Genomic DNA, 21,493 nt, shown 5'->3' with positions numbered 1-21,493 from the left:
GCCAAATGTCCTCGAATTCCACACAAGTCACATTTTTTGGGAAGCGCACAGTTTGCCGCCGTGTGCCCTTCTTCCCCACAGTTTCGGCATACCATATCTTTTTTTTTACACTCCTCTTGTGTGTGTCCATACTGGAAACACCTCCTGCAGTACTTTGGCTGCCCTGGATAATTCAAATACCCTCGGTTTTGACCAATTCTGAAAACGGGGGGAGGGTGCTTCACGCCCCCCACTCCTCTGGGGTCCGGTTTAAAGCGCACCCAAAACCTCCGCTTCCCATTGAAGATCCCATATGCATTGTGCAAGTCAATTCCACCCCTGATGGTAGAACAATACTGTCTCAAAAACATCTGGACCTCCATTTTGTCCACCCATGGGTTATAGACATGTACTGTTACCGGTCTCTCGTCCATCAGAAAGCTTGGTATAAGCCGGATCCCTTGCATCTCAGAGCCATCCAACATTTCCTTCAGCTTCTCAAAAACATTGAGGCAGACTCCTTCATGGAAGAAGGTCACGTCATAGGTTCCCTGACGAGGGAAGTCTTGCAGGCACAGTATTTCCGCCTTGTCCAAACCGATCTGCTTCCATAACAACTCCTCCACGACAAAGCGCAGACCCGCCCGGTCTCGCTCCTCCTCCGCGACTTCCAGTCGGATGGTATTTCTTAAATGGGCTCCTGCCGCCATTTCCTTCTCCTTAAGCTTAGGTGCGGCGCCCTAATTGCAGCATGTGGGTTAAGCCCTTTCAGGCGATCCCACAAGGCAAAGGCGCCGGCCCTTCACTCTCTCTCGCTCTTGATCGCCTCCCGCCGCTCGAGATGGCGTGCCCCCCCAAAAGCAGCGAGGATCTTAAGCCCCCGAAGGGGCGATGATCCAGGGCCAAGGGGTCACAGTCTCAGCAATCACCTCTCAGCCAGACACTTGGTCTTAGCCAAAAGGCCGAGAAGCGATAACCAGAAATGGGCCCCCGCCTGAGCGCCGCCCGACGGCCAGGGGCGCTACGCTTTAGGGAGAAGGGCAGAGGGAGCCGCTGGCTGCCCGCTCGCCTCCTCCCCCAGCAGGCCTGCCTCCAGTCCCTCCGCTCCTCCCGACACAGCCCCGGGGAGTCTATGCAGCAGCGGCGGCGACGACGACGACGGATGCAAAAGCCAAAGACTTTCTATGGAGTAAAGAAAAGCAGCCGCACACACTGCTGGGGGGCCCGCATGGCCAGCAAACAGCCAAAAAGGCACATGCTTCCAGTTCTTTTTCCGGCACCAGGCTTCGTCTGCTTATTTGCATAGGAACCGCCCACTTTTTCTCTGCTAGCCGACTCGTCCGGGCTGCCATGAAACTCAGGCAGCAAGCATGCAAGCAGCCAGTGGCTGGGCTTTTCAGTTCAGGTCATTTCAGCCAGCCAGCCATTGTGACAAGAAGCCAGCAAGTCAAGGCATTTGCTGCTTGCTGCTTGCTGCTTGCTGCTGCAGTGTTTGCTATGCAGGCTATTTGGATACAGCTTCAACAGGAGTTTCTTAGGCATCTGCTCGTTCGGACTGAATTAGGCTAGGCAGCAGGCGGCACTCCTGCTCCATGCGAGGAGGAGCTGAAAAGAAAAGAAAGTAAGAAGCCACGCAAAAGAGCAAACAAGACACAGCAAAAAGAAGGAGGCTTTATTTTGTCGTCATTTCATCTTCTTCTTTCTTTGCAAAAGAAAGAGCCAAAAATGCATGTTTGTTTTTTTTCTGTCAGACAGTCATTTGTTTCTATTTTTTGATACAAGCCAAATATCCCCAAAGGGAAGTGCACCGGTCCTGGAGGTACTGCAATACCAGGTCAATGCGTGGAGTGGACAGAGCAAGCTCTTCTTCCATCTCCCTGTTCTAAAAATCCATTTAATATATGGTCCCCAGATAGGGGACGTATCAGATATTAAACTGATAAGAACAGATACTACACTTGATCTTAGCCAAAAGGCCGAGAAGCGATAACCAGAAATGGGCCCCCGCCTGAGCGCCGCCCGACGGCCAGGGGCGCTACGCTTTAGGGAGAAGGGCAGAGGGAGCCGCTGGCTGCCCGCTCGCCTCCTCCCCCAGCAGGCCTGCCTCCAGTCCCTCCGCTCCTCCCGACACAGCCCCGGGGAGTCTATGCAGCAGCGGCGGCGACGACGACGACGGATGCAAAAGCCAAAGACTTTCTATGGAGTAAAGAAAAGCAGCCGCACACACTGCTGGGGGGCCCGCATGGCCAGCAAACAGCCAAAAAGGCACATGCTTCCAGTTCTTTTTCCGGCACCAGGCTTCGTCTGCTTATTTGCATAGGAACCGCCCACTTTTTCTCTGCTAGCCGACTCGTCCGGGCTGCCATGAAACTCAGGCAGCAAGCATGCAAGCAGCCAGTGGCTGGGCTTTTCAGTTCAGGTCATTTCAGCCAGCCAGCCATTGTGACAAGAAGCCAGCAAGTCAAGGCATTTGCTGCTTGCTGCTTGCTGCTTGCTGCTGCAGTGTTTGCTATGCAGGCTATTTGGATACAGCTTCAACAGGAGTTTCTTAGGCATCTGCTCGTTCGGACTGAATTAGGCTAGGCAGCAGGCGGCACTCCTGCTCCATGCGAGGAGGAGCTGAAAAGAAAAGAAAGTAAGAAGCCACGCAAAAGAGCAAACAAGACACAGCAAAAAGAAGGAGGCTTTATTTTGTCGTCATTTCATCTTCTTCTTTCTTTGCAAAAGAAAGAGCCAAAAATGCATGTTTGTTTTTTTTCTGTCAGACAGTCATTTGTTTCTATTTTTTGATACAAGCCAAATATCCCCAAAGGGAAGTGCACCGGTCCTGGAGGTACTGCAATACCAGGTCAATGCGTGGAGTGGACAGAGCAAGCTCTTCTTCCATCTCCCTGTTCTAAAAATCCATTTAATATATGGTCCCCAGATAGGGGACGTATCAGATATTAAACTGATAAGAACAGATACTACACTTGATCTTAGCCAAAAGGCCGAGAAGCGATAACCAGAAATGGGCCCCCGCCTGAGCGCCGCCCGACGGCCAGGGGCGCTACGCTTTAGGGAGAAGGGCAGAGGGAGCCGCTGGCTGCCCGCTCGCCTCCTCCCCCAGCAGGCCTGCCTCCAGTCCCTCCGCTCCTCCCGACACAGCCCCGGGGAGTCTATGCAGCAGCGGCGGCGACGACGACGACGGATGCAAAAGCCAAAGACTTTCTATGGAGTAAAGAAAAGCAGCCGCACACACTGCTGGGGGGCCCGCATGGCCAGCAAACAGCCAAAAAGGCACATGCTTCCAGTTCTTTTTCCGGCACCAGGCTTCGTCTGCTTATTTGCATAGGAACCGCCCACTTTTTCTCTGCTAGCCGACTCGTCCGGGCTGCCATGAAACTCAGGCAGCAAGCATGCAAGCAGCCAGTGGCTGGGCTTTTCAGTTCAGGTCATTTCAGCCAGCCAGCCATTGTGACAAGAAGCCAGCAAGTCAAGGCATTTGCTGCTTGCTGCTTGCTGCTTGCTGCTGCAGTGTTTGCTATGCAGGCTATTTGGATACAGCTTCAACAGGAGTTTCTTAGGCATCTGCTCGTTCGGACTGAATTAGGCTAGGCAGCAGGCGGCACTCCTGCTCCATGCGAGGAGGAGCTGAAAAGAAAAGAAAGTAAGAAGCCACGCAAAAGAGCAAACAAGACACAGCAAAAAGAAGGAGGCTTTATTTTGTCGTCATTTCATCTTCTTCTTTCTTTGCAAAAGAAAGAGCCAAAAATGCATGTTTGTTTTTTTTCTGTCAGACAGTCATTTGTTTCTATTTTTTGATACAAGCCAAATATCCCCAAAGGGAAGTGCACCGGTCCTGGAGGTACTGCAATACCAGGTCAATGCGTGGAGTGGACAGAGCAAGCTCTTCTTCCATCTCCCTGTTCTAAAAATCCATTTAATATATGGTCCCCAGATAGGGGACGTATCAGATATTAAACTGATAAGAACAGATACTACACTTGATCTTAGCCAAAAGGCCGAGAAGCGATAACCAGAAATGGGCCCCCGCCTGAGCGCCGCCCGACGGCCAGGGGCGCTACGCTTTAGGGAGAAGGGCAGAGGGAGCCGCTGGCTGCCCGCTCGCCTCCTCCCCCAGCAGGCCTGCCTCCAGTCCCTCCGCTCCTCCCGACACAGCCCCGGGGAGTCTATGCAGCAGCGGCGGCGACGACGACGACGGATGCAAAAGCCAAAGACTTTCTATGGAGTAAAGAAAAGCAGCCGCACACACTGCTGGGGGGCCCGCATGGCCAGCAAACAGCCAAAAAGGCACATGCTTCCAGTTCTTTTTCCGGCACCAGGCTTCGTCTGCTTATTTGCATAGGAACCGCCCACTTTTTCTCTGCTAGCCGACTCGTCCGGGCTGCCATGAAACTCAGGCAGCAAGCATGCAAGCAGCCAGTGGCTGGGCTTTTCAGTTCAGGTCATTTCAGCCAGCCAGCCATTGTGACAAGAAGCCAGCAAGTCAAGGCATTTGCTGCTTGCTGCTTGCTGCTTGCTGCTGCAGTGTTTGCTATGCAGGCTATTTGGATACAGCTTCAACAGGAGTTTCTTAGGCATCTGCTCGTTCGGACTGAATTAGGCTAGGCAGCAGGCGGCACTCCTGCTCCATGCGAGGAGGAGCTGAAAAGAAAAGAAAGTAAGAAGCCACGCAAAAGAGCAAACAAGACACAGCAAAAAGAAGGAGGCTTTATTTTGTCGTCATTTCATCTTCTTCTTTCTTTGCAAAAGAAAGAGCCAAAAATGCATGTTTGTTTTTTTTCTGTCAGACAGTCATTTGTTTCTATTTTTTGATACAAGCCAAATATCCCCAAAGGGAAGTGCACCGGTCCTGGAGGTACTGCAATACCAGGTCAATGCGTGGAGTGGACAGAGCAAGCTCTTCTTCCATCTCCCTGTTCTAAAAATCCATTTAATATATGGTCCCCAGATAGGGGACGTATCAGATATTAAACTGATAAGAACAGATACTACACTTGATCTTAGCCAAAAGGCCGAGAAGCGATAACCAGAAATGGGCCCCCGCCTGAGCGCCGCCCGACGGCCAGGGGCGCTACGCTTTAGGGAGAAGGGCAGAGGGAGCCGCTGGCTGCCCGCTCGCCTCCTCCCCCAGCAGGCCTGCCTCCAGTCCCTCCGCTCCTCCCGACACAGCCCCGGGGAGTCTATGCAGCAGCGGCGGCGACGACGACGACGGATGCAAAAGCCAAAGACTTTCTATGGAGTAAAGAAAAGCAGCCGCACACACTGCTGGGGGGCCCGCATGGCCAGCAAACAGCCAAAAAGGCACATGCTTCCAGTTCTTTTTCCGGCACCAGGCTTCGTCTGCTTATTTGCATAGGAACCGCCCACTTTTTCTCTGCTAGCCGACTCGTCCGGGCTGCCATGAAACTCAGGCAGCAAGCATGCAAGCAGCCAGTGGCTGGGCTTTTCAGTTCAGGTCATTTCAGCCAGCCAGCCATTGTGACAAGAAGCCAGCAAGTCAAGGCATTTGCTGCTTGCTGCTTGCTGCTTGCTGCTGCAGTGTTTGCTATGCAGGCTATTTGGATACAGCTTCAACAGGAGTTTCTTAGGCATCTGCTCGTTCGGACTGAATTAGGCTAGGCAGCAGGCGGCACTCCTGCTCCATGCGAGGAGGAGCTGAAAAGAAAAGAAAGTAAGAAGCCACGCAAAAGAGCAAACAAGACACAGCAAAAAGAAGGAGGCTTTATTTTGTCGTCATTTCATCTTCTTCTTTCTTTGCAAAAGAAAGAGCCAAAAATGCATGTTTGTTTTTTTTCTGTCAGACAGTCATTTGTTTCTATTTTTTGATACAAGCCAAATATCCCCAAAGGGAAGTGCACCGGTCCTGGAGGTACTGCAATACCAGGTCAATGCGTGGAGTGGACAGAGCAAGCTCTTCTTCCATCTCCCTGTTCTAAAAATCCATTTAATATATGGTCCCCAGATAGGGGACGTATCAGATATTAAACTGATAAGAACAGATACTACACTTGATCTTAGCCAAAAGGCCGAGAAGCGATAACCAGAAATGGGCCCCCGCCTGAGCGCCGCCCGACGGCCAGGGGCGCTACGCTTTAGGGAGAAGGGCAGAGGGAGCCGCTGGCTGCCCGCTCGCCTCCTCCCCCAGCAGGCCTGCCTCCAGTCCCTCCGCTCCTCCCGACACAGCCCCGGGGAGTCTATGCAGCAGCGGCGGCGACGACGACGACGGATGCAAAAGCCAAAGACTTTCTATGGAGTAAAGAAAAGCAGCCGCACACACTGCTGGGGGGCCCGCATGGCCAGCAAACAGCCAAAAAGGCACATGCTTCCAGTTCTTTTTCCGGCACCAGGCTTCGTCTGCTTATTTGCATAGGAACCGCCCACTTTTTCTCTGCTAGCCGACTCGTCCGGGCTGCCATGAAACTCAGGCAGCAAGCATGCAAGCAGCCAGTGGCTGGGCTTTTCAGTTCAGGTCATTTCAGCCAGCCAGCCATTGTGACAAGAAGCCAGCAAGTCAAGGCATTTGCTGCTTGCTGCTTGCTGCTTGCTGCTGCAGTGTTTGCTATGCAGGCTATTTGGATACAGCTTCAACAGGAGTTTCTTAGGCATCTGCTCGTTCGGACTGAATTAGGCTAGGCAGCAGGCGGCACTCCTGCTCCATGCGAGGAGGAGCTGAAAAGAAAAGAAAGTAAGAAGCCACGCAAAAGAGCAAACAAGACACAGCAAAAAGAAGGAGGCTTTATTTTGTCGTCATTTCATCTTCTTCTTTCTTTGCAAAAGAAAGAGCCAAAAATGCATGTTTGTTTTTTTTCTGTCAGACAGTCATTTGTTTCTATTTTTTGATACAAGCCAAATATCCCCAAAGGGAAGTGCACCGGTCCTGGAGGTACTGCAATACCAGGTCAATGCGTGGAGTGGACAGAGCAAGCTCTTCTTCCATCTCCCTGTTCTAAAAATCCATTTAATATATGGTCCCCAGATAGGGGACGTATCAGATATTAAACTGATAAGAACAGATACTACACTTGATCTTAGCCAAAAGGCCGAGAAGCGATAACCAGAAATGGGCCCCCGCCTGAGCGCCGCCCGACGGCCAGGGGCGCTACGCTTTAGGGAGAAGGGCAGAGGGAGCCGCTGGCTGCCCGCTCGCCTCCTCCCCCAGCAGGCCTGCCTCCAGTCCCTCCGCTCCTCCCGACACAGCCCCGGGGAGTCTATGCAGCAGCGGCGGCGACGACGACGACGGATGCAAAAGCCAAAGACTTTCTATGGAGTAAAGAAAAGCAGCCGCACACACTGCTGGGGGGCCCGCATGGCCAGCAAACAGCCAAAAAGGCACATGCTTCCAGTTCTTTTTCCGGCACCAGGCTTCGTCTGCTTATTTGCATAGGAACCGCCCACTTTTTCTCTGCTAGCCGACTCGTCCGGGCTGCCATGAAACTCAGGCAGCAAGCATGCAAGCAGCCAGTGGCTGGGCTTTTCAGTTCAGGTCATTTCAGCCAGCCAGCCATTGTGACAAGAAGCCAGCAAGTCAAGGCATTTGCTGCTTGCTGCTTGCTGCTTGCTGCTGCAGTGTTTGCTATGCAGGCTATTTGGATACAGCTTCAACAGGAGTTTCTTAGGCATCTGCTCGTTCGGACTGAATTAGGCTAGGCAGCAGGCGGCACTCCTGCTCCATGCGAGGAGGAGCTGAAAAGAAAAGAAAGTAAGAAGCCACGCAAAAGAGCAAACAAGACACAGCAAAAAGAAGGAGGCTTTATTTTGTCGTCATTTCATCTTCTTCTTTCTTTGCAAAAGAAAGAGCCAAAAATGCATGTTTGTTTTTTTTCTGTCAGACAGTCATTTGTTTCTATTTTTTGATACAAGCCAAATATCCCCAAAGGGAAGTGCACCGGTCCTGGAGGTACTGCAATACCAGGTCAATGCGTGGAGTGGACAGAGCAAGCTCTTCTTCCATCTCCCTGTTCTAAAAATCCATTTAATATATGGTCCCCAGATAGGGGACGTATCAGATATTAAACTGATAAGAACAGATTTTTTTTTTTTTTTTATAAAAGTAAGTTTATTTCCATTTCACACGTAATTTCCACAATTTCCACTTTTCAGAAAATAAAAAACCACCCCAACATTACAAAAACCCATTCACATTTGCATGTATAACTTACTATTATTTCCATAGATAGACAAAACACAATAACTCACATTAAATATTCCTTCACAATTTACTTTTTCTTTAACAGTAAAGAAAAAAACTTTTCTCCTTCTTTTGCTTCTCATACCCTTTGTACCAATGTACTCCACAACTCTGGTTTCCATAATTGTTTACCTTCCTCTCTTCCCCATCTTTTTTTATCTAACAGGAAATATATATACATCTTACTCAGAATCATCTTCACACACACATTAACTTTAATGACCTCACTTCTATAAATCACCACATTCCTTACATCCCATACCACTTCTTTCACACAGCATATAATCTTCCATAATACAACCTCTTTCTTTCCATTCAATCCACTCAACCCATACATCATCATATCAAATTCCAATTTCTGTACTCCTGTCAGCTCTTTGATCAATTTTCCCACACAATTCCATATCTTTCTCACAAACTGGCAGTTCCAGAACAAATGAATCACATTTTCCAACCCTCTGCATCCCTCTCTAGGGCACTCCTCAGAATTTGCCTTTCCTCTCCTTTTTTGAAAAGCTCTCACCGGGATACATTCATGGACTGCCATCCACGCCATGTCTTTATGTCGATTTGTCAGTTCATTCATACTTACATTCTTCCACACTTTACTTGTTTGTTTATCATTCAACCTACCAATCGATTCTATGCAACTTTTCTCCGCAATGATCTTTAGAATTTTTCTATGATTTTCCCAACTTTTTTTATCTATCTTCTCCAAACCATATTTTTTTACAAATGTTTCAATTATTTTATAGAAATCTGGCGTCAAAAAGCACATTGGTTTACGCAAATCTATTTCAAATAGGCCTAGTTTTCGCAGCATTCCTCCTGTTGCATATCTACATAGACATGCTGCCTTGTTGTTCTTATTCTGCGTCCTCTGTACACAAAATTGCGCGTATTTTGCTGTCAAAATTTTTTCAATATTAGGGAAACTTTTCCCTCCTTTCAATTTTTCTTTTTCTACGCTTGGTCTTACTAATTTTTCATTTTCTGAGTTCCAAAAAAAGACGAATAGAAATCTTGTTATTTTCCTTAACCATTTTAATTGTGGCGGGAATACCATCCCCAGGTACAGTAGTAATGGTACTAATACTGCTTTCGTAATCAATACTTTTCCTTCCAAAGATAATTTCCTCAAGTTCCAAAATTGTATTTTTTTCTGAATTTTTTCTCCCACACTTTCCCAACTTTCTTCCCCTACCAATTCCTCATCAAAACATACTCCTAACAATTTTAACGATTTCCTTTCCACCGGTATTCCACACTGATCTAATTCTCTCCAGTACCCAAATGCCTTACAATTACTTTTATCCCAATTTACCCTAAAACCCGATGCCTGACAAAACGTTTCAATATGGAACTTTGCTCTCTTAATTGCCACTTGCGTTGTGCATATAATTGTCAGGTCATCCATATAGCCCAATACCTTAACATCCTGTCCCCCACTCCCTGGAATCTGTACTCCCCTGATTATTTTATCTTTTCTAATTAACTGCAGTAAAGGTTCCATCGCACAAATAAACATCAGGGGAGACAATGGGCACCCCTGTCTCACTCCCGAACTTATCCTGACTTCTTTTGACATAAAGCCATTAACTAAAACTCTGCTATAAATTCCCTCGTACAAACATTTAATCCATTTTAACACATTAACTGGAATTCCTAATTTTTTTAACACCTCCAATAAGAAAGCATGAGACAACCTGTCATACGCTTTTTCAAAATCTATATTGGCAATAACAACAGATTGATTCCTTTCTTTGCAGTACCATATGATATCTCTTATTAATACTAAATTTTCTGCAATTTGTCTTCCTGGTACTGCGCAAACTTGTTCTTCCTCTACCAATTTCTCAATTACTCGATTCAGTCTAATCATAATTAATTTTGCAACAATCTTATAATCTACATTTAATAAAGTGATTGGTCTCCAATTTTTTAGATCCCTTTTATCTCCTTTCTTATACACCAGTGTAATTATGCCTTCCCTAAAAGAAGGTGGTGTTCTCCCTTCTGCAAATACTTTTCCACATAAAGACATTACATCTGGTCCTATTAAATGCCACATTTCCATATAATATTCATAAGGCAGCCCATCACTCCCAGGTGTTTTTCTTAACTTCCCACTTTTAATAATCTCTTCTATCTCTTTTACATTTAAATCTCTTTTTAGATAATCCTGATCCTCTCTATTCAGCTTGCAATCAGTTTTTTCTAACACATCATTTTCCATACTTTTGTCACGTATTTTTTCTTCAAACAAATCTCCATAAAAAGTTTCCACTACCTTCATTATATTATCTTTTCCTAACATCTCTTCCCCTTCTCTATTCAACACTGGGCTCAACCTTGCCCTTTCTCCAAATGCTTTTTTGAAAAAATAGGGTGTACATTTTTCATCTTGTTCCACTAGCTCTACTTTTGCTGCATGAATAATTTTTTTCCCTTTTTCCTCCATTAATTTATTAAAATCTAATTTTGCCTGCGCTAATTCCTTTTCTACATCTTCTCCCATGTCTCTTAATGTGTATAGAAACTGCCTTCTCAAATTTGCCTGTTTGTAATCTTCTTCCCTCTTTTTAGCTTTTTCCCTCCCTTTTTTTATAAAGAAAATCTTAGTTTCATGTTTTACCCACTCCCACCATTCCATTATCCCCCTAAACTCATTTTGTCTACCTTTCAACCTTACATACATTGATTCATACTGTTGCTTAATTTTTTTATCATTCAGCAAACACACATTTAACTTCCAATACCCTCTTCCATATTCTTGTAACTCATCCATTTTCAATTCACACCGCACACACGCATGATCAGAGAATAAAACTCTTTCCTCTTGCCAGTCACTCACTTTCATTCCTTTTGATAACAACACCAGATCTATTCTTGATTTTACATTCCCTTTGTCTGAAAACCATGTAAATCCTTTAGGGCTCTTCCCCCATATTTTGAAACCATCACACAACTTAAAATCCTTTATTACAGTTTTCAATAGAGTACTTGTCCCATCAGGCCTTAAATCCTCAGCCCCCCCCTCTCTATCCTGTTCAGACATTATGCAATTGAAATCCCCAACCACAATAGTCTGCTCCCTCCCTGGCAAAAACATTTGTAACTTTTGAAACAATTCCTCTCTTTGCTGTTTAATAGGAGAGGCATACATATTAAATAATCTGAACTTAACACCCCCCCATTCAAATTTCACTTCCATTAACCTCCCTGGCTCTATGACTATAACCTTATTAACTTTAAAACTGTTCCCTCTAAACAACACTCCCACCCCACTATTCCTATTATCCTTACTACCTGACCAACATGATTCCCCCCACGGCCATTCGGATTTACTAGGTACATTACTAATCCCACATTCTTGTAAACATACTATATCTGTGTTCTGGTTAGCCATAAATTGTAAAATCATAGTTCTTCTTGGCAGAGATGTAAGCATTCTCACATTTAGTGAGACTAATTTCAGAGCCATATTAACATATTAGCATAGTAAAGTGACATTACAACCCATAACCAATAGATGGCGCTCAAGTCACAGAAAACTCCATTTCACCAGTGTTTTCCTCCCCCCCTGGATCCAAACCCTCCAGTCTCTTGGTGCTTTGCAGAAAACCCCCTCCTTTCTGCATTGCATCCCATGAGTCCAGTACATCAGAGTCTAGGAAAGATCTTCCCTCCCCCCCTGGTGAAACCTGTTCATCAGTAAGTAATCCCCCCTCCATACTACTTAGTGAAGATACATTACCATTGTCCTCCTCCTTTCTCCCCTGGTAACGCACTTTTGTTGCTGCTCCTCTGTCTTCCTCCATCTTTCTCTTTTGTGGCCTCTCACCACTCAATCCTGCAATTTCATCCACAAGTCTGCTTCCTGTCAAAAATCCAGGGCCCTCCCCCTCCTCTAACACTTCACTCAGAGAAGCTACTAAGGCTTCCCCTTTTCTCAGCTCATCTTCTGCTGATGTCATCACCGGTGTACTATCCCTTGACGCCTTCTCCATATCCTCCGCTGTTCCCTCTTCCTCCTCCTCATGCCGCTCCTTCTGTGCATCATCCTCCCTCTCCTCTGCTTCGCATACCTGTTGCTGCGGGGTCTCCGACACTCTGTCTGTCACTTCTGTCTGCGCAATGATGTCATCAGTCTGTAACTCCTCCTCCTCCGACTCCTCTGCTTCCACGTGAGCTTCAGCTCCATCTTCCTCATCCTCCGCCCGTTCTGCTGCCGCTTCCTCACGCATCCGTTCGCGGAGGTCATCTGTCCTTGCCCCTGCTGCCTGGGCATAGGATCGCTGCGGGCACTGTCTAGACATGTGATCTTTACTCCCACACAGGTCACAGGCTCGGGGTGCATCACAATGAACCGCATAGTGTCCTTCTTTGCCACAGTTACGGCACACCACTTTTGACTTCTCACAGTGCTCCTTTGTGTGTCCATAGCTAAAGCAATTCCTGCAATAGGAAGGCTGTCCAGGGTACGTCAAAAAGCCCCTATTGCCCCCAATGCTGAAGTTTCCCGGGGGGTGCATCACTCCCCCCAATCCGCTGGAGTCTTTTCTGAGTTTACACCAAAACCTCAGCTTTCCATTAAAAATCCCATACTGGTTTTTCAAAGTGTGTCCGCCTTTTATTTCATCACAATATCGTCTTAGAAAGATATGCACCTCCTCCGGTAGTACAAAAGGGTTGTACATATGCACTGTGATGGGTCTTTCACCAAAAGTGAAGCATGGGATTAATCTAATCCCCTTCATGTTTTCATGTCCCGCCATTTTCTTTGCTTGTTCATACACATTCAGGCACACACCATCATCCATGAATGTCACATCAAAAAAACCTTGCCTGTTAAAATCCTGTAGGCAGAATATCTGAGCTGTTCCAATTGCAAAGATATCTCTCAATACCTTCATCACGATATGTTTCACATCCACTCTTCCACGAGATTCAAGTTCTACCTGGAACCTGATAGTAGATTTCAGGTTTGGCGCTGAAAACGCCATCTTGCTGCTCCTTTGGGGCGTGCGTCTCACCCTGGAAGCTGGTCCCAGCTTTATTCTTTCCTCAGGGTTTTCATATTTCCAGCCGTGGCCACGGCCCTCGCTCCTGTAGTGTCTGCTCCAGATACACTGATCTTAGCCAAAAGGCCGAGAAGCGATAACTGATAAGAACAGATACTACACTTGATCTTAGCCAAAAGGCCGAGAAGCGATAACCAGAAATGGGCCCCCGCCTGAGCGCCGCCCGACGGCCAGGGGCGCTACGCTTTAGGGAGAAGGGCAGAGGGAGCCGCTGGCTGCCCGCTCGCCTCCTCCCCCAGCAGGCCTGCCTCCAGTCCCTCCGCTCCTCCCGACACAGCCCCGGGGAGTCTATGCAGCAGCGGCGGCGACGACGACGACGGATGCAAAAGCCAAAGACTTTCTATGGAGTAAAGAAAAGCAGCCGCACACACTGCTGGGGGGCCCGCATGGCCAGCAAACAGCCAAAAAGGCACATGCTTCCAGTTCTTTTTCCGGCACCAGGCTTCGTCTGCTTATTTGCATAGGAACCGCCCACTTTTTCTCTGCTAGCCGACTCGTCCGGGCTGCCATGAAACTCAGGCAGCAAGCATGCAAGCAGCCAGTGGCTGGGCTTTTCAGTTCAGGTCATTTCAGCCAGCCAGCCATTGTGACAAGAAGCCAGCAAGTCAAGGCATTTGCTGCTTGCTGCTTGCTGCTTGCTGCTGCAGTGTTTGCTATGCAGGCTATTTGGATACAGCTTCAACAGGAGTTTCTTAGGCATCTGCTCGTTCGGACTGAATTAGGCTAGGCAGCAGGCGGCACTCCTGCTCCATGCGAGGAGGAGCTGAAAAGAAAAGAAAGTAAGAAGCCACGCAAAAGAGCAAACAAGACACAGCAAAAAGAAGGAGGCTTTATTTTGTCGTCATTTCATCTTCTTCTTTCTTTGCAAAAGAAAGAGCCAAAAATGCATGTTTGTTTTTTTTCTGTCAGACAGTCATTTGTTTCTATTTTTTGATACAAGCCAAATATCCCCAAAGGGAAGTGCACCGGTCCTGGAGGTACTGCAATACCAGGTCAATGCGTGGAGTGGACAGAGCAAGCTCTTCTTCCATCTCCCTGTTCTAAAAATCCATTTAATATATGGTCCCCAGATAGGGGACGTATCAGATATTAAACTGATAAGAACAGATACTACACTTGATCTTAGCCAAAAGGCCGAGAAGCGATAACCAGAAATGGGCCCCCGCCTGAGCGCCGCCCGACGGCCAGGGGCGCTACGCTTTAGGGAGAAGGGCAGAGGGAGCCGCTGGCTGCCCGCTCGCCTCCTCCCCCAGCAGGCCTGCCTCCAGTCCCTCCGCTCCTCCCGACACAGCCCCGGGGAGTCTATGCAGCAGCGGCGGCGACGACGACGACGGATGCAAAAGCCAAAGACTTTCTATGGAGTAAAGAAAAGCAGCCGCACACACTGCTGGGGGGCCCGCATGGCCAGCAAACAGCCAAAAAGGCACATGCTTCCAGTTCTTTTTCCGGCACCAGGCTTCGTCTGCTTATTTGCATAGGAACCGCCCACTTTTTCTCTGCTAGCCGACTCGTCCGGGCTGCCATGAAACTCAGGCAGCAAGCATGCAAGCAGCCAGTGGCTGGGCTTTTCAGTTCAGGTCATTTCAGCCAGCCAGCCATTGTGACAAGAAGCCAGCAAGTCAAGGCATTTGCTGCTTGCTGCTTGCTGCTTGCTGCTGCAGTGTTTGCTATGCAGGCTATTTGGATACAGCTTCAACAGGAGTTTCTTAGGCATCTGCTCGTTCGGACTGAATTAGGCTAGGCAGCAGGCGGCACTCCTGCTCCATGCGAGGAGGAGCTGAAAAGAAAAGAAAGTAAGAAGCCACGCAAAAGAGCAAACAAGACACAGCAAAAAGAAGGAGGCTTTATTTTGTCGTCATTTCATCTTCTTCTTTCTTTGCAAAAGAAAGAGCCAAAAATGCATGTTTGTTTTTTTTCTGTCAGACAGTCATTTGTTTCTATTTTTTGATACAAGCCAAATATCCCCAAAGGGAAGTGCACCGGTCCTGGAGGTACTGCAATACCAGGTCAATGCGTGGAGTGGACAGAGCAAGCTCTTCTTCCATCTCCCTGTTCTAAAAATCCATTTAATATATGGTCCCCAGATAGGGGACGTATCAGATATTAAACTGATAAGAACAGATACTACACTTGATCTTAGCCAAAAGGCCGAGAAGCGATAACCAGAAATGGGCCCCCGCCTGAGCGCCGCCCGACGGCCAGGGGCGCTACGCTTTAGGGAGAAGGGCAGAGGGAGCCGCTGGCTGCCCGCTCGCCTCCTCCCCCAGCAGGCCTGCCTCCAGTCCCTCCGCTCCTCCCGACACAGCCCCGGGGAGTCTATGCAGCAGCGGCGGCGACGACGACGACGGATGCAAAAGCCAAAGACTTTCTATGGAGTAAAGAAAAGCAGCCGCACACACTGCTGGGGGGCCCGCATGGCCAGCAAACAGCCAAAAAGGCACATGCTTCCAGTTCTTTTTCCGGCACCAGGCTTCGTCTGCTTATTTGCATAGGAACCGCCCACTTTTTCTCTGCTAGCCGACTCGTCCGGGCTGCCATGAAACTCAGGCAGCAAGCATGCAAGCAGCCAGTGGCTGGGCTTTTCAGTTCAGGTCATTTCAGCCAGCCAGCCATTGTGACAAGAAGCCAGCAAGTCAAGGCATTTGCTGCTTGCTGCTTGCTGCTTGCTGCTGCAGTGTTTGCTATGCAGGCTATTTGGATACAGCTTCAACAGGAGTTTCTTAGGCATCTGCTCGTTCGGACTGAATTAGGCTAGGCAGCAGGCGGCACTCCTGCTCCATGCGAGGAGGAGCTGAAAAGAAAAGAAAGTAAGAAGCCACGCAAAAGAGCAAACAAGACACAGCAAAAAGAAGGAGGCTTTATTTTGTCGTCATTTCATCTTCTTCTTTCTTTGCAAAAGAAAGAGCCAAAAATGCATGTTTGTTTTTTTTCTGTCAGACAGTCATTTGTTTCTATTTTTTGATACAAGCCAAATATCCCCAAAGGGAAGTGCACCGGTCCTGGAGGTACTGCAATACCAGGTCAATGCGTGGAGTGGACAGAGCAAGCTCTTCTTCCATCTCCCTGTTCTAAAAATCCATTTAATATATGGTCCCCAGATAGGGGACGTATCAGATATTAAACTGATAAGAACAGATACTACACTTGATCTTAGCCAAAAGGCCGAGAAGCGATAACCAGAAATGGGCCCCCGCCTGAGCGCCGCCCGACGGCCAGGGGCGCTACGCTTTAGGGAGAAGGGCAGAGGGAGCCGCTGGCTGCCCGCTCGCCTCCTCCCCCAGCAGGCCTGCCTCCAGTCCCTCCGCTCCTCCCGACACAGCCCCGGGGAGTCTATGCAGCAGCGGCGGCGACGACGACGACGGATGCAAAAGCCAAAGACTTTCTATGGAGTAAAGAAAAGCAGCCGCACACACTGCTGGGGGGCCCGCATGGCCAGCAAACAGCCAAAAAGGCACATGCTTCCAGTTCTTTTTCCGGCACCAGGCTTCGTCTGCTTATTTGCATAGGAACCGCCCACTTTTTCTCTGCTAGCCGACTCGTCCGGGCTGCCATGAAACTCAGGCAGCAAGCATGCAAGCAGCCAGTGGCTGGGCTTTTCAGTTCAGGTCATTTCAGCCAGCCAGCCATTGTGACAAGAAGCCAGCAAGTCAAGGCATTTGCTGCTTGCTGCTTGCTGCTTGCTGCTGCAGTGTTTGCTATGCAGGCTATTTGGATACAGCTTCAACAGGAGTTTCTTAGGCATCTGCTCGTTCGGACTGAATTAGGCTAGGCAGCAGGCGGCACTCCTGCTCCATGCGAGGAGGAGCTGAAAAGAAAAGAAAGTAAGAAGCCACGCAAAAGAGCAAACAAGACACAGCAAAAAGAAGGAGGCTTTATTTTGTCGTCATTTCATCTTCTTCTTTCTTTGCAAAAGAAAGAGCCAAAAATGCATGTTTGTTTTTTTTCTGTCAGACAGTCATTTGTTTCTATTTTTTGATACAAGCCAAATATCCCCAAAGGGAAGTGCACCGGTCCTGGAGGTACTGCAATACCAGGTCAATGCGTGGAGTGGACAGAGCAAGCTCTTCTTCCATCTCCCTGTTCTAAAAATCCATTTAATATATGGTCCCCAGATAGGGGACGTATCAGATATTAAACTGATAAGAACAGATACTACACTTGATCTTAGCCAAAAGGCCGAGAAGCGATAACCAGAAATGGGCCCCCGCCTGAGCGCCGCCCGACGGCCAGGGGCGCTACGCTTTAGGGAGAAGGGCAGAGGGAGCCGCTGGCTGCCCGCTCGCCTCCTCCCCCAGCAGGCCTGCCTCCAGTCCCTCCGCTCCTCCCGACACAGCCCCGGGGAGTCTATGCAGCAGCGGCGGCGACGACGACGACGGATGCAAAAGCCAAAGACTTTCTATGGAGTAAAGAAAAGCAGCCGCACACACTGCTGGGGGGCCCGCATGGCCAGCAAACAGCCAAAAAGGCACATGCTTCCAGTTCTTTTTCCGGCACCAGGCTTCGTCTGCTTATTTGCATAGGAACCGCCCACTTTTTCTCTGCTAGCCGACTCGTCCGGGCTGCCATGAAACTCAGGCAGCAAGCATGCAAGCAGCCAGTGGCTGGGCTTTTCAGTTCAGGTCATTTCAGCCAGCCAGCCATTGTGACAAGAAGCCAGCAAGTCAAGGCATTTGCTGCTTGCTGCTTGCTGCTTGCTGCTGCAGTGTTTGCTATGCAGGCTATTTGGATACAGCTTCAACAGGAGTTTCTTAGGCATCTGCTCGTTCGGACTGAATTAGGCTAGGCAGCAGGCGGCACTCCTGCTCCATGCGAGGAGGAGCTGAAAAGAAAAGAAAGTAAGAAGCCACGCAAAAGAGCAAACAAGACACAGCAAAAAGAAGGAGGCTTTATTTTGTCGTCATTTCATCTTCTTCTTTCTTTGCAAAAGAAAGAGCCAAAAATGCATGTTTGTTTTTTTTCTGTCAGACAGTCATTTGTTTCTATTTTTTGATACAAGCCAAATATCCCCAAAGGGAAGTGCACCGGTCCTGGAGGTACTGCAATACCAGGTCAATGCGTGGAGTGGACAGAGCAAGCTCTTCTTCCATCTCCCTGTTCTAAAAATCCATTTAATATATGGTCCCCAGATAGGGGACGTATCAGATATTAAACTGATAAGAACAGATACTACACTTGATCTTAGCCAAAAGGCCGAGAAGCGATAACCAGAAATGGGCCCCCGCCTGAGCGCCGCCCGACGGCCAGGGGCGCTACGCTTTAGGGAGAAGGGCAGAGGGAGCCGCTGGCTGCCCGCTCGCCTCCTCCCCCAGCAGGCCTGCCTCCAGTCCCTCCGCTCCTCCCGACACAGCCCCGGGGAGTCTATGCAGCAGCGGCGGCGACGACGACGACGGATGCAAAAGCCAAAGACTTTCTATGGAGTAAAGAAAAGCAGCCGCACACACTGCTGGGGGGCCCGCATGGCCAGCAAACAGCCAAAAAGGCACATGCTTCCAGTTCTTTTTCCGGCACCAGGCTTCGTCTGCTTATTTGCATAGGAACCGCCCACTTTTTCTCTGCTAGCCGACTCGTCCGGGCTGCCATGAAACTCAGGCAGCAAGCATGCAAGCAGCCAGTGGCTGGGCTTTTCAGTTCAGGTCATTTCAGCCAGCCAGCCATTGTGACAAGAAGCCAGCAAGTCAAGGCATTTGCTGCTTGCTGCTTGCTGCTTGCTGCTGCAGTGTTTGCTATGCAGGCTATTTGGATACAGCTTCAACAGGAGTTTCTTAGGCATCTGCTCGTTCGGACTGAATTAGGCTAGGCAGCAGGCGGCACTCCTGCTCCATGCGAGGAGGAGCTGAAAAGAAAAGAAAGTAAGAAGCCACGCAAAAGAGCAAACAAGACACAGCAAAAAGAAGGAGGCTTTATTTTGTCGTCATTTCATCTTCTTCTTTCTTTGCAAAAGAAAGAGCCAAAAATGCATGTTTGTTTTTTTTCTGTCAGACAGTCATTTGTTTCTATTTTTTGATACAAGCCAAATATCCCCAAAGGGAAGTGCACCGGTCCTGGAGGTACTGCAATACCAGGTCAATGCGTGGAGTGGACAGAGCAAGCTCTTCTTCCATCTCCCTGTTCTAAAAATCCATTTAATATATGGTCCCCAGATAGGGGACGTATCAGATATTAAACTGATAAGAACAGATACTACACTTGATCTTAGCCAAAAGGCCGAGAAGCGATAACCAGAAATGGGCCCCCGCCTGAGCGCCGCCCGACGGCCAGGGGCGCTACGCTTTAGGGAGAAGGGCAGAGGGAGCCGCTGGCTGCCCGCTCGCCTCCTCCCCCAGCAGGCCTGCCTCCAGTCCCTCCGCTCCTCCCGACACAGCCCCGGGGAGTCTATGCAGCAGCGGCGGCGACGACGACGACGGATGCAAAAGCCAAAGACTTTCTATGGAGTAAAGAAAAGCAGCCGCACACACTGCTGGGGGGCCCGCATGGCCAGCAAACAGCCAAAAAGGCACATGCTTCCAGTTCTTTTTCCGGCACCAGGCTTCGTCTGCTTATTTGCATAGGAACCGCCCACTTTTTCTCTGCTAGCCGACTCGTCCGGGCTGCCATGAAACTCAGGCAGCAAGCATGCAAGCAGCCAGTGGCTGGGCTTTTCAGTTCAGGTCATTTCAGCCAGCCAGCCATTGTGACAAGAAGCCAGCAAGTCAAGGCATTTGCTGCTTGCTGCTTGCTGCTTGCTGCTGCAGTGTTTGCTATGCAGGCTATTTGGATACAGCTTCAACAGGAGTTTCTTAGGCATCTGCTCGTTCGGACTGAATTAGGCTAGGCAGCAGGCGGCACTCCTGCTCCATGCGAGGAGGAGCTGAAAAGAAAAGAAAGTAAGAAGCCACGCAAAAGAGCAAACAAGACACAGCAAAAAGAAGGAGGCTTTATTTTGTCGTCATTTCATCTTCTTCTTTCTTTGCAAAAGAAAGAGCCAAAAATGCATGTTTGTTTTTTTTCTGTCAGACAGTCATTTGTTTCTATTTTTTGATACAAGCCAAATATCCCCAAAGGGAAGTGCACCGGTCCTGGAGGTACTGCAATACCAGGTCAATGCGTGGAGTGGACAGAGCAAGCTCTTCTTCCATCTCCCTGTTCTAAAAATCCATTTAATATATGGTCCCCAGATAGGGGACGTATCAGATATTAAACTGATAAGAACAGATTTTTTTTTTTTTTTTATAAAAGTAAGTTTATTTCCATTTCACACGTAATTTCCACAATTTCCACTTTTCAGAAAATAAAAAACCACCCCAACATTACAAAAACCCATTCACATTTGCATGTATAACTTACTATTATTTCCATAGATAGACAAAACACAATAACTCACATTAAATATTCCTTCACAATTTACTTTTTCTTTAACAGTAAAGAAAAAAACTTTTCTCCTTCTTTTGCTTCTCATACCCTTTGTACCAATGTACTCCACAACTCTGGTTTCCATAATTGTTTACCTTCCTCTCTTCCCCATCTTTTTTTATCTAACAGGAAATATATATACATCTTACTCAGAATCATCTTCACACACACATTAACTTTAATGACCTCACTTCTATAAATCACCACATTCCTTACATCCCATACCACTTCTTTCACACAGCATATAATCTTCCATAATACAACCTCTTTCTTTCCATTCAATCCACTCAACCCATACATCATCATATCAAATTCCAATTTCTGTACTCCTGTCAGCTCTTTGATCAATTTTCCCACACAATTCCATATCTTTCTCACAAACTGGCAGTTCCAGAACAAATGAATCACATTTTCCAACCCTCTGCATCCCTCTCTAGGGCACTCCTCAGAATTTGCCTTTCCTCTCCTTTTTTGAAAAGCTCTCACCGGGATACATTCATGGACTGCCATCCACGCCATGTCTTTATGTCGATTTGTCAGTTCATTCATACTTACATTCTTCCACACTTTACTTGTTTGTTTATCATTCAACCTACCAATCGATTCTATGCAACTTTTCTCCGCAATGATCTTTAGAATTTTTCTATGATTTTCCCAACTTTTTTTATCTATCTTCTCCAAACCATATTTTTTTACAAATGTTTCAATTATTTTATAGAAATCTGGCGTCAAAAAGCACATTGGTTTACGCAAATCTATTTCAAATAGGCCTAGTTTTCGCAGCATTCCTCCTGTTGCATATCTACATAGACATGCTGCCTTGTTGTTCTTATTCTGCGTCCTCTGT

The 21,493-nt window shown here is 47.9% G+C and overlaps 12 non-coding genes and 3 pseudogenes across 12 annotated transcripts; all 15 read right to left on the bottom strand.

Annotated features, from left to right (window-relative positions):
* Window positions 1-1,776: 1,776 nt before the first annotated feature.
* Window positions 1,777-1,967, bottom strand: LOC142485443 (U2 spliceosomal RNA). The gene has a single exon (XR_012798486.1). It is a non-coding gene; the product is annotated as a U2 spliceosomal RNA (small nuclear RNA).
* An 823-nt stretch (window positions 1,968-2,790) lies between these two features.
* Window positions 2,791-2,981, bottom strand: LOC142485442 (U2 spliceosomal RNA). Its single transcript, XR_012798485.1, has one exon. It is a non-coding gene; the product is annotated as a U2 spliceosomal RNA (small nuclear RNA).
* An 823-nt stretch (window positions 2,982-3,804) lies between these two features.
* Window positions 3,805-3,995, bottom strand: LOC142485441 (U2 spliceosomal RNA). Its single transcript, XR_012798484.1, has one exon. It is a non-coding gene; the product is annotated as a U2 spliceosomal RNA (small nuclear RNA).
* An 823-nt stretch (window positions 3,996-4,818) lies between these two features.
* Window positions 4,819-5,009, bottom strand: LOC142485440 (U2 spliceosomal RNA). The gene has a single exon (XR_012798483.1). It is a non-coding gene; the product is annotated as a U2 spliceosomal RNA (small nuclear RNA).
* An 823-nt stretch (window positions 5,010-5,832) lies between these two features.
* On the bottom strand, window positions 5,833-6,023 carry LOC142485438 (U2 spliceosomal RNA). Its single transcript, XR_012798481.1, has one exon. It is a non-coding gene; the product is annotated as a U2 spliceosomal RNA (small nuclear RNA).
* An 823-nt stretch (window positions 6,024-6,846) lies between these two features.
* Window positions 6,847-7,037, bottom strand: LOC142485437 (U2 spliceosomal RNA). Its single transcript, XR_012798480.1, has one exon. It is a non-coding gene; the product is annotated as a U2 spliceosomal RNA (small nuclear RNA).
* Window positions 7,038-7,860: 823 nt separating this feature from the next.
* LOC142485515 (U2 spliceosomal RNA) lies at window positions 7,861-8,040 on the bottom strand (annotated as a pseudogene).
* A 5,244-nt stretch (window positions 8,041-13,284) lies between these two features.
* On the bottom strand, window positions 13,285-13,389 carry LOC142485546 (U2 spliceosomal RNA; annotated as a pseudogene).
* Window positions 13,390-14,212: 823 nt separating this feature from the next.
* LOC142485436 (U2 spliceosomal RNA) lies at window positions 14,213-14,403 on the bottom strand. The gene has a single exon (XR_012798479.1). It is a non-coding gene; the product is annotated as a U2 spliceosomal RNA (small nuclear RNA).
* An 823-nt stretch (window positions 14,404-15,226) lies between these two features.
* On the bottom strand, window positions 15,227-15,417 carry LOC142485435 (U2 spliceosomal RNA). The gene has a single exon (XR_012798478.1). It is a non-coding gene; the product is annotated as a U2 spliceosomal RNA (small nuclear RNA).
* Window positions 15,418-16,240: 823 nt separating this feature from the next.
* Window positions 16,241-16,431, bottom strand: LOC142485434 (U2 spliceosomal RNA). The gene has a single exon (XR_012798477.1). It is a non-coding gene; the product is annotated as a U2 spliceosomal RNA (small nuclear RNA).
* An 823-nt stretch (window positions 16,432-17,254) lies between these two features.
* LOC142485588 (U2 spliceosomal RNA) lies at window positions 17,255-17,445 on the bottom strand. The gene has a single exon (XR_012798608.1). It is a non-coding gene; the product is annotated as a U2 spliceosomal RNA (small nuclear RNA).
* An 823-nt stretch (window positions 17,446-18,268) lies between these two features.
* On the bottom strand, window positions 18,269-18,459 carry LOC142485587 (U2 spliceosomal RNA). Its single transcript, XR_012798607.1, has one exon. It is a non-coding gene; the product is annotated as a U2 spliceosomal RNA (small nuclear RNA).
* An 823-nt stretch (window positions 18,460-19,282) lies between these two features.
* On the bottom strand, window positions 19,283-19,473 carry LOC142485586 (U2 spliceosomal RNA). Its single transcript, XR_012798606.1, has one exon. It is a non-coding gene; the product is annotated as a U2 spliceosomal RNA (small nuclear RNA).
* An 823-nt stretch (window positions 19,474-20,296) lies between these two features.
* LOC142485514 (U2 spliceosomal RNA) lies at window positions 20,297-20,476 on the bottom strand (annotated as a pseudogene).
* Between the last annotated feature and the right edge of the window lie 1,017 nt (window positions 20,477-21,493).

The sequence above is a fragment of the Ascaphus truei genome, unplaced genomic scaffold, assembly GCF_040206685.1.
Source record: "Ascaphus truei isolate aAscTru1 unplaced genomic scaffold, aAscTru1.hap1 HAP1_SCAFFOLD_605, whole genome shotgun sequence".
NCBI classification, from domain to species: domain Eukaryota; kingdom Metazoa; phylum Chordata; class Amphibia; order Anura; family Ascaphidae; genus Ascaphus; species Ascaphus truei.
Note: the sequence above shows the minus strand (reverse complement) of the source record. Positions and strands in the feature narration are given on the sequence as shown.